The sequence below is a fragment of the Adiantum capillus-veneris genome, chromosome 22, assembly GCF_014529385.1.
Source record: "Adiantum capillus-veneris isolate H3 chromosome 22, ASM1452938v2, whole genome shotgun sequence".
NCBI classification, from domain to species: domain Eukaryota; kingdom Viridiplantae; phylum Streptophyta; class Polypodiopsida; order Polypodiales; family Pteridaceae; genus Adiantum; species Adiantum capillus-veneris.
Window position 1 is genome coordinate 18,183,313 of NC_140952.1, and position 10,236 is coordinate 18,193,548.

Sequence of the window (10,236 nt, forward strand, 5' to 3'; positions counted from 1 at the left end):
CTCCCCAGGCTCATCACACTAGTAAACTCCGGGTAGACTATGTGAAACACTTGTGAAAAGTAAAGAGGGGGTACCTCTCACTCACCCAAGGTAGGAGTGGATGACTCTAGCATACTAGCCATATCTGTACACACAGATAGATGATGGTTAGAGTGCAAATATTATGAGGGTTGTGTCAAAAGGTCGTGTCCTTGTGCATAATGTGTTTTTATGATTTTGTGTCATATATAAAACTTATAGATTTTGAGATTTTTGTTTGGTGGCTCTTGCTCTTTTACTTTTTTATTTTTGTTTTTGTGAGTAAAAGGTTTTCTATATACATTCCGTAAGATTGGGATATTGAGAGGTCAAGGAGGAAGGTTAAGAGGGGAGCAAGTGAATAATGGATGTCAGCAAACACTCCCCCCTTCCTTGGGTAGATTATACCTTTTGGAATGATTTCATCACCTTTTAAAACCAATTGTTCCAAGTTGTTATGGGTGAAGACTTTGACCAATAGTTTTTGACTACCCTAAGAATTTCATCTAGTTGCAAGGGTGGTAAGGTACTCTCTCATGATTTTATTTGCAACATTGTTGTAGGTGGTGAACTTACAACGGGAGGTGCAAACTCTTTCTTGTTTGTATGGATATGTACAATGGTAGGTGGAGGTTGTGTTGAAGCTTCTATTTTTGTATATGAACTATGTGAAGAGCAAGAAGCTTCATTTGTTTCTTTTATGGCTCAACTGTGCGGAACAAGCCTTTCTCGCTTGGGTACCCAAACTAGCTCCGGATTACGTGTATAGTGTTCTGTGATGTTTCCTTTCCCAGGATCTTCAATCGACTTTATCGTCACAAGATTTGACTCACATGGATTGGGGGACAGATAAGAACACAATTTATGTTTTAGCACCCAGATTTGATCATTTCCTTGATAGTAGCCTTGGGCTTCCAATAGTCGTTTAGGAATCCAACGCAATGTTTTCTTACATTTCTTGGAGCTAGTGGGGCATTTCTTACAAGGCTCCTATTTTTTAGCATTAGCCATGGTCGCTAAAGAAGCTTTAGGGACCCACTTGTATTTCTTCTTTGCTATATTAGGATGGGTCTTGCGTGTCTCAAGATTTGTTTCAGCTACTACAGAAGTTGAAGCTCTAGGGAGTTGGGCTATAGGGACATATGGTTCAACCTCCTGGACATACAGTGTTTTGGGTTTTATATCCTTGGGAGGTAATAGCTTAGGGACTATGGATTGAGTGGCAGGGCTAAGAGGTGGTTTCTGTGTTGTGATACTCCCAGTCCCCCAATTAATAGTGCATTTGGTCATTATCATCCACATGCGTCCTAGGTTTATATTGCCTTCCATAGTTCCAACATGCATGACCAAAAAGTCTTGAGCCACAACCCCGTTGTCATAACTGACAAAAGTGTGCCAGATTCCAAAAACTGTAGTTTTTTTCTTGTTGACACCCTTGACTTGGATAGTACTCTCAGATAGAGATGGATTTTCCCCAACTGACACCACACTCCATATGACAACAGATTATATTTAGAAACCATGTCTGACAAGGCATTATATAGCACTTTTCCATAGGTGCTATTTAGTTCAATAGGGTATTGTAGAGGTGTGTCAGATTCCAACCAATCATCCACTGTTTCAACGTGGAGTGTATGTGTAACTCCAAGGTTGGCCTCTCGTTGGTGTCTTATGCGTTGTTGTCGCTCCTTAGCCTTAGCTTGAGCTTGTATCTTCTTCAATTCTGCTTGTGCCTTGACTGTCTTTTTTTTAATGGATGGCACGTAGCTCCTCTTGGTTTAAAGGATCATATAATATATTTTAAATTTACTCCCATTGAGTAATCCAATGGTTTCAACTCCATCTAGAGTTTCCACACGAATGGTACATTGTGGGGTGATTTCACATACTCTATACGGTCCTTTTCTCGCATATTTCAACTTTTTCTTCTCGTTACGCACTTCATACATAAGGACTTTATCACCAACATTGATATCAATCTTTGTTCTTTAGATGATGGTCAAAGCATTTCTTTCTCCTATCTTTTTTCACGAGTGCATTTTGTGAAGTGCGTGAGCGAGAGCGTGTGTGAGTGTGTGTAGCGATGGAGAAGAGAGGAGAAGAGGAGACCTGGTGTTTGCAGGGGCTAAAACTCACTTATTCTATTATGTACATAATGAATAAATATAGTGGGCGGGCACCTAGCCTAACCGGCCACATGGGGCTTTACCCCAACAACCTCCCACGTCAAGGCCAATGTGGCCGTGAGAGAGAAAAGAAAACCGTACAAAACCTGTACAAGGCCAACACAAGTATGACCTCAACCAACGCCCACTGGCTCACTGAATCTGTGTGCATCCAACTCTAATCGTAGAGAAAGTATAGAGCGATCGACACCATACTCCTCACCAAAGCCGCACACATCCTGTAGGTATCTCACCATACGTTGCAAAGTGCCCCTATGCTCAAGGCCAGCGTCAATTGCATGACTAACTGCTCCCATTGAAAATGCACCTACCTCAAATGCAATCTCGGGTCTCGAGATGAGTATCTCGTACATGAGACTCTTGAATGCTGATGCAACCCTCGCAATTTTTGCCAATTTGACCATCTCAGTCAAATCTGACTCAGAACTCCTCTCATGGTAATAACCCTCACACCCGAACTCCGATCCCTGGAATCCATCCTCGTGTCCATCGCATGTCACATACGCACCAAGAGCATCTATCTGTCCTGAACCCTGTGTGGTAAGAGCAATGCCTAGCTCTAGCTCATAGAAATCAGCCTATGACCTAAGCATATCCATAAATGACTGAATCACGGCTGAATCCTCAACACTCAAACCATCCATATCCATCATCGTATCCTCGAATGACATACCCTGTTGCACAACTGTCTCAACATGCTCACAAACTGGAGCATCATGCAACCTATCTGCAAAGGAGACATGCCTCGTCTCTCTGCATGGCTGCGTACTCATGAAGACTGTATGTGACGTACTCGCATCGCATGAATTGTGCCAACACTAGCACCTCTCGCTATGACTCATTGTCCACGATGCAATCTAAAACTGTGCTCATCCAACACTACCCGGAATTCGTTGTCTCGTAAGTGACTCACAGAGATCAAGCTCTGCGTCAAAATTGGCACATAACGTACATCTCGCAACACATATAATGCACCAATTGGTAACAATAGTCTGACATCTCCTGCACCAACTATGTCATACACTGAACCATAAGCTAGAGACACATGTCCAAGCATACCACTAGCATATGTGCTAAACCACTCACGACTCGGCGTGACATGAAATCTAGCACTCACATCTAGTATCCAATGTGAAGGTAATGTGTTGTCAAAAACCAACATAAGAAAGTCAAGAGTAAACATGGAAGCAAAGGTGACATCTCCGTCATGCATAGCCACATACGCAACATTTGCTCCCACATCGTCCAAAGTGATAGCATCCCTCTTGTGTTGTCTCCTGTGTTGTCTCATCTGCCAAAACAACGCCTATGTACATGCCTTGTATGACCACAATGCCAACACACAACATCTCTATGTCTACAAGATCGTCCTTTGACTGTAGGCATCTCTCTAGACTCATTTGTGCCAAAAGCATTGCACAATCTTTGCCATAACTCTCTAGTTGTACATGCATCCAAACCAATGCGTTAGACAAACTCACCAAGGTGTAACATGATCATCGAACGTGCAAGCTCATCCAAGTCCTCCCACTTATCGTGAGTCATAGACTCTGGCCTAGCATCCATGCCCTGTAGTGGCAACACTTGGCCCAACTTAGTCAATGCATCATGCAAACCTTCTTTCTAATGCTCAAAATTGAACCGTCAAACTTTGTATGGAAAAGCACAAACCCTGACAATGATGTACTTGCTAAATCCATGGCGATAACCTGTGACAAGACCAAGCACAAAGATCAACTGACAATAGCCAAAGCCTGGCTAACTCATACACCAAGTACTGTCAAAATACAACATAAGCTGGCATAAGCTGTCTAAGAGAAGTGTCAACAAATATGATGATCAATGTAACGAACAAGTGAGAAAAACTGCTCAAATGATGCCTAAAAAAACCTCTCTAATCCAAGAGCACTATGTGGTAATTGATGAGAATATCATCAACAATCTCCCTCCTGAAGAGATTACCACATGTATGTCATATGACATAATCCGGTGAGAAAACACTTTCACAATGAAATGCCAAAACATTATGGCAAAGCAACCACTGAGTGCCAAATGCAATCAAAACACGATTGCAAACCATGCGCATAAACAAATAAACTTGCAAGAAAAATCCGATAGAGTTTCGGCAGTATTTGCCTATCTAACCATAATAACCATACATGCCATAAACAAGTTCAAAACCATGAGCAAATCATGCGCAAAATCCGCACTCAAGCATACATAAGCTGCTCCAAAGTCTCAACTCCCTAAACTTGGAAAACAATCTTGTAATCCGAAACACAAAGTGCATCAACCACGCTCTACAAGCGAGGCATATACTAGCATAAACTTGGATGCAAACCAACCAAAATATGGCATAAATTGATGCTCAAAACAACTAAAAATCACCCCACATATGCCATTGCAAGAAGGCAAATAATACCATCCGCCGAAAACTGCACATCATGTGCATCCACATGGCAATATAAACAAGCATCAAACATGTACCAAATGTGTAGCAAATGAGCATCCAAATCAGCTGAAAATTCAGCTCACAATCATGCGAGAAATGCTTGCAAAACTCTCCACAAATCTGTGCACCACACTTTCTGAAATCTGCTCAATCGCATAAGTCAATGTACATAACCTGTGATGAATCCGACTCTCGAATCCTTAGAGTCCACAAGAATGCATACATCCACAAAATGTTCTCAACGTATGCGCATAAATTTGTTGAAAATCTCAACCCACACTCTCTTCACCGAGAGATAAACATCAATGTGCAAAACAAGAGAATGACAAAAAGCTCAATTCGAGCTCTCCAAATGTAGCAAATCACCACAATAGGCATACATAATCTTCAACTTTCCAAATACCCTGTAGCCGGTCAACCATATCTTCCAAACCGTTTAGAATTTGCAAAAACTTCCTTCTACGAAGTTGTAGACCACGTGAAAACGGGTTGGAATAGTGAGAATGGACCTGAAATATGTTGTTTTTATAGGTCAAAACAGATTTGTAGGGGCTAAAACTCACTCTGTACATGTGAGCCCCCTTATTCTATTATGTACATAATGAATAAATATAGTGGGCGGGCACCTGGCCTAACCGGCCACATGGGGCTTTACCCCAACATTTTTCACAGCCAACTGTCTTTCTTCGTCTAACCTTTCAAGGATATATAAACGCTCAACTAAAGGGTTACCATCCCAACCTTCTTGTGAAGCTACGGCAGACTAGGAATTACAAACTCCCATGGCATAATTGCTTCTTGGCCATAAACCATTTTGAATGGTGTACAACTAACGGCCACTTTGTTAGAAGAATGATAAGCCCATAGAGCAGATGTCAACTTCAAATCCCAATCTGTGCGATGAGCTTCCACTGTTTTGGTCAAGATAGAAATTAAGGTCTTGTTAGTGCCCTTCGCTTGGCCATTTTCTTGTGGATAATAAGGCGTGGACTTATGGTGGGCTATCATGAAGTTTTTTGTCAGTTCCTTTGTCACTCCATTTATAAATGAGTACCATTGTCACTCATATTTTCAAAGGGACAACCAAATCTTGTAATAATGTTCTCAAATAGAAACTTGTCAGTTGACCTTGCATGTTGCCCTGGCTTCCGCCCACTTTGTCACATAGTCAGTGGAAACGATAATATATCGAGATTGAGTATTACGAGTTGTCGGAATGATTGGGCATACAAAGTCTAAACCCCATTTTTCAAATGGTTGAGTCATTTTAACATGATGTAAGGGCATCTTATCCTTTTGTTGAGTGTAAGGTTGGCATTCATCGCATCCTTTTGCAAAAAGTGATGAATCCTTAAATAAGGTAGGCCACCAATAGTGTGATTGCAACACCTTTCTGGGAGTTAGTTCCCCTGATAAATGTCCTTCGACTATACCCATGTGGGCTTCTTGCAATATGTATAAGTACTCATCCTCACGAGCACAACGTCTAAGAAGATCGTCCTAACCTAGCTTGTAGAGAGTTCCTGTAGTTAGAGAATAAGGTTCACATTCTTTTAACAGTTTTGGAGCTATATCCTTACGAAGCTCTTTGGATGAAAAACCGTTAACAAAAAAGTTCACAATCTTCTTACTCCATTCAGGCATGGTCTTGACTAGGAATAGGGAAGTATCGGGCAATTCATCATCAACTCCAGTAGGGGCTTCACCATTGGGTATGCAAGACAAATGATCCGCCATGACATGTGTTTTACCAGGTCTCACCACAACGGTAAAATCGGACTCAGAAAGAATTAACAACCATCATGTATTCTTCACGTGGAACAAGGTTTATTTACTAGATACAACAAGACTTGATGATCCACATAGAAAAAAAAATTGTTGGCAAGGAGGTAGTAACAAAATTTCTTCACTGCATAAATCATAGCTAAACCTTCTCACTCTGTAGTGGTGTAGTTTCTCTCAGCATCATTCAATTGACGACTTGCAAAGCTAATGATGTTGTCCAATTTATGTTCTCGTGGTTGAGCTAGAACACTCCCAATAGCAAAGTTTGATGCATCAATATGCACATGGAAAATTACATTCCAATCGGGCACTCATAGAATGGGAGCTCTTGTCAAGGTCTTTTTCAATGACTCATAAGCATGTTCACACTCCGCGGTCCAATGGAACTCAATAAGAAGTTTGTACAATGGACGAGCTATCTCGACAAAGTTTAAAATAAACCGCCAGTAATAACCAAGCCCATGAACCTTTGAACTCCTTTATAGTTTGTAGGTAGTGGCAATTTAGCAATGGCTTTAATTTTGCTCTCATCTGTGAAAATCCCATTTTTGGACACTATATGCCCTAAAATGACTCCATGGTTAACCCAAAATTGACATTTAAAAGGGTTTAAGGAGATGCAATACAATATGCACTTCTCAAACACTTTTTGTAAACATGATAGATGTTCTTTCCAAGAAGAATAAACACAAAGGTCATCTAAGAAAGCTTCGCAAAACTCCCTCAAATATTTTCTAAAAGCAGTGTTTTTTAATCTTTGGAAGGTAGCAGGAGCTTGGTTAAGCCAAAAGCCATAACACGAAATGAGAACACTCCGAATTTGGTTATAAAAGCCGTTTTATCTTGGTCCTCTAGTACAATTGTGATTTGATTGTATCCAGAGTAGCCATCTAAAAAGCTATAAGCTTCCTTTCCTGCAACTCTTTCAAGCACATGTTTTGAATATGGCAAAGGGGTAATGTTCCCTCCTAGTGGCAGCATTGACCTTCTTGAGATCCACGCACACTTTGAGTTTCCCATTCTTTTTTGGCACAATCACTATTGGAGACACTGACTCTAAGTGCTCAATAGGGTATATGAATCCGCATTTGACAAGCTTTTCAATCTCTTCTTGAACAATCTTTGCATACTTAGGACTCATTGGAGGGTTGTTGGTGGACTAGTTGGGAATTGTGTGTTGCACCACGGAAGGTGGAACACCTTTCATATCATGATATGTCCAAAAAAAATAATCCTTAAATTCCTTGAGAAGTTCTTTAAGTACATACTCCTCAGTCTCTGTCAGATCTTGGGCAAGGAAAACAGGTTTGGACTCTTATCCCAGGTCTTCTAACTCTATTTTCTTAACTATCACTGAAACCATCATGGACTCCATTGCTTCTATTGATAGGTTTTCTTTGAGCCTTTGTATGCACAACCTTACGCTCCTCCGTGGTGTAGGATTTGAAATGATCAGGTGCAGGGTGTAAGTCTGTGGGGTCTTCTTGTTCTGTGGATTGGGATTTCACTTTCGCTTCCTTTTGTTGTTGATCTAACTCTCTATTTTGTCATCTCCTTATGATACGACTCAACTTTGGCTTCTCTGTAGCCTCTAGCTGTGCAATGTCAATGGGTTGTGGACTACACCACATAACACTTTGAAGGTATTCACCCCAGTTATCTACCAACTTCTGATGAGCATCACATGCCCCTATACAATTAAGCCATTTTGCAGTAGATTTCTTTTTATTAATTCTAGGATGCACATTTGCTCAATATCGTTGCCTCTTATACCTCTTACTCGTTTTGTCTACTTTTCGATTACGGTCGATCTCCAGTGAAGAGTCACTAGATGAATCACTACTCGTGTCTTCTCTTCTCCTGGATAGATTGTCATCTAGGGTACCACTTGGCCTTGAATGGCTTGTCCCCACATTTGCACCAAGGTTTAACTCATATTCTTTATCTTCAGAGTCAACTCCAATTGATGATTCTGACTTCGAATCGTGTGGGCTTTAGTCTTGTGAGACGCTACTGGTTCCAATGTCAGCCAAGTCTTCATCTTGTGGGTCATCAGAATCTATATGCATTGCTCCTATCATATTTAAGGGTACAAGTTGCACGGCATTTCATCCTCTTCAGGTATTACCCAGGTTGTCCCCCTATTTCTCCAAGTATCTATGGTTACTGCTACGTGGACCCAATCCACATTGTCAGACTCAGTCATCCTAGGTAGAACATCCATATAAGGAGAATTTTTCCCAACACCAATGTCCACTTTACATGTGTAACAATACTGCAATGGGGCCGAGTAAATTGTGGTGTCAGATCTATGATCAATTATAAATCTATTTCCTAGAGGATGTGCCCAACCAGTTACAAGATCAACTCAAATGACAGAATCTTGGAACTGCAAGTAGACATGGTTTTTAGACCAGTCATGCACCATTTTTGCTTCCCTCATGAAAGGAAGTCCTAAGATCATCTTAGATGACATAGTCTGCTTGGAGAAATCCATAACAATGAAGGTGTTCCTTATTTTGTGTCCAAAGACCTTGATCTTGAGATCTTCTAACATCCCAATAGGCTTAACAATAGTCCCATTGGCCATGTTTACCACTATGTTTGTGGTCTCAAGGTGAGGTCTTCCTATGGTTTCCCATCAATTTTTAGTCTTAATGCTAACCCCAATGCCACCATCAAGGATTCCCTTCATAGTTAATCCCTTGGTAGTGATTGGTATGGTCGCATTGGATTCATCACCTTCAAAGTATTGTCCCAACTTGTTAATAGGTATTTCTACAACAGAGTTCTCATCTAGGTTGGGTTGTGGATCTAAATGTTTTTCCTCTATTGGAATCTCCCTAGCTCCATCCATCTGTGAAAATTGTGGTAGCCCGAATTTCAGTTCTCCATTGAGGAAAACTCAAAGAGCTAAGAATAGCTCAAGGTCTCCATATAGTTTGGACATGATGGTGGTTTTAAATTTTGAACCCATGAAATCCATCAATTTGGCAATATTTAATGACACCTTTTGGGCTTTAGATAGACCTCGCTGCGCCAGGCGAAAGCCTCAACCAGTCTATATAGCAACTAATTTGGAGCCTGAAGAAGAACAATTGCTAACAAAACTTCTCAAGAAGTATAAAGATGTGTTTGCATGGTCCTACAAAGACCTCAAAGGAGTTGATCCATTGATATGCCAACATACAATTCCGTTGAAATCAGATGCCAAACCTAGAAAACAACGTCCTTACACATATAATGACACATTTTCTAAACGAATCAAAGAAGAGATTGACAAGCTGATGGATGTTGAATTCATCTATGAAATCGAACATACAGATTGGGTGTCACCCATTGTGGTTGTCCCCAAAAAGAACGAAAAGCTGCGTGTGTGTGTGTGTGAACCTCAATAAAGTAAATGCAGCCACAATAAGGAATAATTATCCCTTGCCGATCACAGAATATGTACTTGAGAGGGTGGTTGGGAAACGGGCTTATTCTTTCTAGATGGGTTTTCAGGGTATAACCAACTGGCAATTGCAATAGAGGATCAACACAAAACAGCATTTGCCACAGAATGGGGAATATATGTGTATAGGGTTATGCCTTTTGGCTTAACCAATGCCCCAACTACCTTCCAAAGGTTAATGACTCATGCGTTCAAAGAATAACTTATAATATTCTTAGAAATGATCTCTGTGTACACTCTCTTTTACGAGAAGAACATATTGACCATTTACAAAAGGTATTTGAGAAGTGCAGAACATATCAAATATGTCTCAACCCGAAAAAGTGCATTTTTATGGTTAG